Genomic DNA, 5273 nt, shown 5'->3' with positions numbered 1-5273 from the left:
TTATGTACAAAAAATTGTTGGCTTCGCATCCTTGTTGATTGCATCCATTATACTTGAAGAAGAAGAAGAAGAAGAAGAGATGCATCAAATACCTGAAGAAGAAGAAGAAGAAGAAGAAGAAGAAGAGATGCATCAGATATAATTTGTTCCTATCAGCGACAATTATATGATAACTTTTATCAATTTTATGTTTGTGAACATATGTAGGTTATGTTTAAAAATCTTGATCACATACCTCCTCTAGCGAAGATATATGTCAAGACTCCTCCAAAGATGAAGAGGAAACATGGAGATGAGGTAAACAAGAATTAAATTTTAGATTTCAATTATAGTTAAATGTAAATATTGATTTTTATGTTAACTTTTTTAATGCGAATTATATAATATAACTAATCTTAATTGTGGTTTGATTTTTCTTGTGTAGGATCCTTCAGAGAGGAGTAGTGCGGTGAAGAGGATCGATTTTCATGATCCATTAGTAGTTTAGGATCATGTTATAGATCATTTTGGGATACTCACATGTCTAGTTGGCATGTATATTTTGTATATGGACATACATTTACATATATTGACATATATTTTGTTTGAGTTGGCGTTTATGCCATTTTTGTATATGGACATACACATGTAATTTTTTGACATTTTGATATATATAAAAGTTGAGATTCGATATAACTTGTTCCTGATGTGCATGGTATACTTATTTTAAACTTTAATCTTTAATCCAACAATTAACAATGGTTAATTAATGAATAATACAATTTTGTTTATATAACCTTGAGATTGTATATAGTTTGTTTCATCTAAATCCTAAGTGTTAAATTTGTTTGCCTTTGGCAACTTCCACCAAATTTAATGACCATATTGGTGTTTGTAATAATGATAACATGGATGTACTTAGTAATGACAAATAAAAAGTATCAAAGCATCTTCTATAGTGGAATGTAACTTTTCATAATCGATCAGTTACATTTAGCAACAATCTGTCATCATTAAAGTCATCTCAGTAGGGAGATACTGTGAAGAGGTCCATTTCCACACATTGCCGCTTAAATTTAAGATCTGAATCTATGAACTCTAAAAATAAACTTATTTTTATTGTCATTTAGCTACTAAAAGATACACTATCTCCTATTTTACCCCCCCACTCATTCGAATGCTTAGGGCCATACCCTACTGACGTTGTCCCTTGAGCGCCCTAAATGCGAAAAAATTATCAAACTTTGACAAGTTGTATCTCAAAATCCATGACACCTACAAATGATTTGTTTGAACCTACTAGGTCATGTGAGAGCTACCTAGAAAATCCTTTCTTGTATTTTCAATATTCAGAGCGGTCTTCTTAGGGAAGTGTTTTGTCAGTTGGCAAAAAAATTATCAGTTTCATTCAATGAAAAGTTGCCACAAGGCTAATTTCTCGTTCTTCTCATCGTGACCACAAACTATCAATTCCAATATGTCTAATTAGGAATTCTTGTCCTAGGAATACTCCTATCTCCCCCCCCTGCCACTCAGTCGAATGCTCAGGGCCATACCCTACCAACGTTGTCCCTTCTAAGTACGAAAAATTGTCAAAATTTGATAGGTTGTATCTCAAAATCTGTGGTACCTGCGAGTGATCCATTTGAACCTACAGGGTCATGTGAGGGCTACCTACAAAATCCTATCTTGGGTTTACAATATTCATAGCGGTCTTTTTAGGACAGATATTTTTCACTTGGCAAAAAAATCGTCAATTTCATTCAATGAAATGTTGCCACAGGGAGAATTTCTCATTTTGCAAGTCGTGGGCTCAAACCATCAATCCTAGAACATTAGGTTAGGCATTCTTACCCTAGGAATTCTCCTATCTTATTCCCCTACTAGGTCGAACGCTTAGGGCCATAACCTACCGGCATCGTCCCTTGAGCGTCGTAAGTGTGAAAATTTATCAAAATTTGACAAGCTTTATCTCAGAATTTGTGGCACTTGTGAATGATCCGTTTGAACCTAGAAGGTCACGTGAGGGGTACCTACAAAATCCCATCTCAAATTTACAAGATTCGGAGTGATATTTTTAGGACAATAATTTTTTAGTTGGCAAAACAATCGTCAGTTTCATTCAATGAAATGTTGCCATGGGGAGAATTTATCATTTTGCTAGTCATGGGAGCGAACCATCAGTCCTAGCACATCCGGTTAGGCATTCTTACCCTAGGTATGCTCTTGTCTTACCCCACCCCCCACTTGGTCAAACTCTTAGGGCCATACCCTACCGGTGTCATCCCTTGAGCGCCTTAAGTGCTAAAAATTATCAAAATTTGATAGGCCATACCTCAAAATCCATGGCACCAGTGAATGATCCATTTGAAATTATAGGGTCACATGAGGTCTTCCTACAAAATCCTATCTCAAATTTACAAGATTCGAAGCGGTATTTTTAGGACACTAATTTTTCAGTTGGCGAAAAAATCGTCAGTTTCATTCAATGAAATGTTGCCACGGGGATAATTTATCATTTTGCATGTCATGGGTGTAAACCACTAGTCCCAACACATCTGGTTAGGCATTCTTACCCTAGGCATGATCCTATCTTACCCCCCCCCCCCCCACTCAGTCGAATGCTCAGGGCCATACCCTACCGGCACCATCCCTTGAGCGTTCTAAGTGCAAAAAACTGCCAAAATTTGGTAGGTTGTATCTCAGAATCTGTGGAACTTGTGAATGATCCATTTGAACCTACAGGGTTGCATGAGGGATACCTACAAAATCCTATCTCGGATTTACAAGATTTAGAGCAGTATTTTTAGGACAGTGATTTTTCAGTTGGTGAAAAAATCAGTCACATTGAATTAAGCATGATGAGGATATACAGAGAAGACGAAACATGGTTTGTCACATTTTTTAGTTGCCCCATATTCTTTAAGTAGTAGATGAAACACAATGTCACATTGAATTAAGCATGATGAGGATATACAGAGAAGACGAATGCAAAGAGGGGGTTGAATTGGGGTTTAAGTGAGAGGTGAAGAATGGTTTTGTGTCTGTCGTAGTCTTCAAATGCAGGTATGCCATTCTTTCTAATCATGTATGTTCGCAACCAAGTTCCTACAATAACAACTGAACCTGTAGGATATGTGAACCCATCATCATCTATCATCAGTTGTGTTAGCTTCTTCTTTCCCTTTACACATCGTGCCAACCAATAGTCTAATCTCTCTTCATTCCCCTGTGGTGCAACTATTGCAAAAACATGTCCTGGTTGTAGAAGATCTGAAAGACAGTCATACTCAACTGAACTTTCTAAACTTTCCATATCACCATTTGACATGGATATTGTTTGAGATAAAGGTATTAGATATTATGGAACCCACATATCAACCCACTCACTTGACTTGCACTGATCCCAATCACACTTAACACAACTCTGACAAAAACAAGCCAACTCTCATGTCCAAATGATCCATGTACTTGCATATGAGCTGTGAAATAAATGCATCTTTGAAGAATCTTTAATTGTTTGACAATCCAATATGTCTCCCATTGTGCCCTCCTCAACCAACCAAAAGAATTTGTGCACTACTAAAACAAGTATCCCTCTCTGTGACAATTCTGAAGTACATCAATCAACAATAGAATGTGCATTAGAGAATTTTACACCTGAAATCCTCAATTTCTCCTTAACTAAAGCTCTTGTAATTTATGCACCTACTCCATCATGTTCCCCCTTCCCATGCCCTGCTTCAAAAAAACTCCAAATATGAGGTATACACCTCTCTACATGCATTCTACTCAACCAATAAAACATACAAGCATTCTTGAATTGACCCATGCAGTTATATGACCATATGAGATGATGATCAATTGCAACACCTTTATCCTGCAAGAATTTAAAAAAAATCTCGAAATAATGTTGCACATACTCGGAGGAGTGTGATCTATCATCACTCATATAAAAATGATTCTCCCTAATAATCTTCCTATCCTCTTATGTACTATCAGGGGCATGCCTATATGTTATGTGAACAAAAATAGCAATCTAGGTTGAATTATAACACTAATATTGTACCTCATTTTGTGGTTGCAATATAAAGTTTTCTGCAAAATCAACCACCGATATAATAGTGTCAATCGGGAAAGAGTTCTTACACATCCTGAACTATTGATCCAATCACTGAGACCTATGGGTGTGCCTTGCATACTTGTAGAAAATATTTTTCATAAAATCCAAAATAAAATCAGCAACACTAACGTCTTTAGAGACCAGCTCGCATCTAGAACCTTCACCTCCACTCTTTAAAGTATATTTCACTATCTCATATCTTTTTTCTCAACAATATTCTTTCCAAACTTGTGTTCGTTGCCCTCATTAAAAAATGAAAAAAACTTTGATAACCCACCACAACCCACCATGTTGTGAGTACTTCTCATTCAAACAATCATTTCTATAGAAAAAGCATCCATCATCTCTACGACACAAAAATAGATCTAGCAAGTATCTTGATGATCTCGGAAATTGCATTGCACCACCCTTCTACAACATATCATTAGTATGCATCGTAGAATGAATATAACATAAAATTCCATGGTACATTGAAAACTCCACATGGTATTCACAACAACAAGTATTACGAATCTTAATGGGTACACAATAAAATGGCTTCAAAGATTCAAAGGCCCTTTGTGATATTTGTAAAGTTGGATGTTCTTCACAAAAAAATTTGTACAACATTGTTTGGCTTGATTCCAAGAAATGTTTGGGATGCGATGTGTGGTCTTGGTTGTCAATTCTTAATTTTAAAATATCATTTACATTGGGTGATACTCTAGAATTAGAGTGCCAAAATTGTTGAATTTCCTCGTTCACATTGTCGGTCAACCTTCTATCAACACATGGAAGCCTCCCACCAAAATCCCATGTATCATGTTGAAGGGGATCATTGAGTCTTTGTCTTCTTTCAAGTGCTCTATTCAAAGTGTTACGGTTTATGTTCAAATCAACACAAGTTTGTCTCATAAAATGAGCCTTCCTCGATTGATGGCTTACTAAGGAGGTTGTAATCACTCTTCGAGTGACTCTCTTATCTTTTTCCTTGCTATTCTTTCCAATAGAATTGAGAGCATCAAAACTATTTTTTACAATAATAAATTTTTTCTCCATCTTCTTGTTCATACGAATCTTCAATTTGGCTAGAAATGGTCTCATCTTTTGCATCTTTAGAAATTGAACAAAAATTTGGCATTGCTTGGTCAATGTCTTATTGCTAAGATATTGGTTGAAAATTTGTGTTGAC

Source organism: Cryptomeria japonica, chromosome 6 (assembly GCF_030272615.1).
Source record: "Cryptomeria japonica chromosome 6, Sugi_1.0, whole genome shotgun sequence".
Classification (NCBI taxonomy): domain Eukaryota; kingdom Viridiplantae; phylum Streptophyta; class Pinopsida; order Cupressales; family Cupressaceae; genus Cryptomeria; species Cryptomeria japonica.
This window is presented reverse-complemented; position numbering follows the sequence as displayed.